The sequence below is a fragment of the Etheostoma spectabile genome, chromosome 23 (assembly GCF_008692095.1).
Source record: "Etheostoma spectabile isolate EspeVRDwgs_2016 chromosome 23, UIUC_Espe_1.0, whole genome shotgun sequence".
In the NCBI taxonomy this organism is placed as follows: domain Eukaryota; kingdom Metazoa; phylum Chordata; class Actinopteri; order Perciformes; family Percidae; genus Etheostoma; species Etheostoma spectabile.
The window spans coordinates 2516108-2516560 of record NC_045755.1 but is presented as its reverse complement, the minus strand read 5'-3'; the positions used below and the strand labels follow the sequence as shown (position 1 = coordinate 2516560).

The window sequence follows — 453 nt, the reverse complement described above, 5'->3', positions numbered from 1 at the left end:
AGCTGTTATCCTAATAAATGTATATTTTATCATGCTGTGTATAACTGTCGCATATCTGAAACTAGTCTCTCCTGAGTGAAATGTATCTCACTATAAATTCTTTCAGGAAGACTTCTTAAGACATTCTTAACCAATGCCCTACCTAAATCAAAATCAGCTGATGCGATGCGTTTGCCTTCCTGCTAAACCAATCAGAATCGTACACAAATTACCAAGGGCCAATCACAAAGTCACAACCCATTTTAAAATAATGTGTTTCTCCCTTTTTATCAGCTGTCGTTGCAGGTAAAGAGTGCAATCCCCCAACCCCCCTTCCACCTCCAGTCATCTACTCCAGCTGACTGGTCCGGAGCTTCCTTTGGTCGGATCTACGGGCTACGAAATACTCGTATAGCGATGGAGTCTAATCGCCAAAGACTTTGTATATTTTATTGAGCTGTACAATAAACCTTA

At 40.6% G+C, this 453-nt stretch overlaps 1 protein-coding gene across 5 annotated transcripts in view; it reads right to left on the bottom strand.

Annotated features, from left to right (window-relative positions):
• Positions 1-453, bottom strand: part of LOC116673407 (anoctamin-4) — an 88545-nt gene that overhangs the window by 5190 nt on the left and 82902 nt on the right. The gene's annotated exons all lie outside the window — the stretch shown is intronic.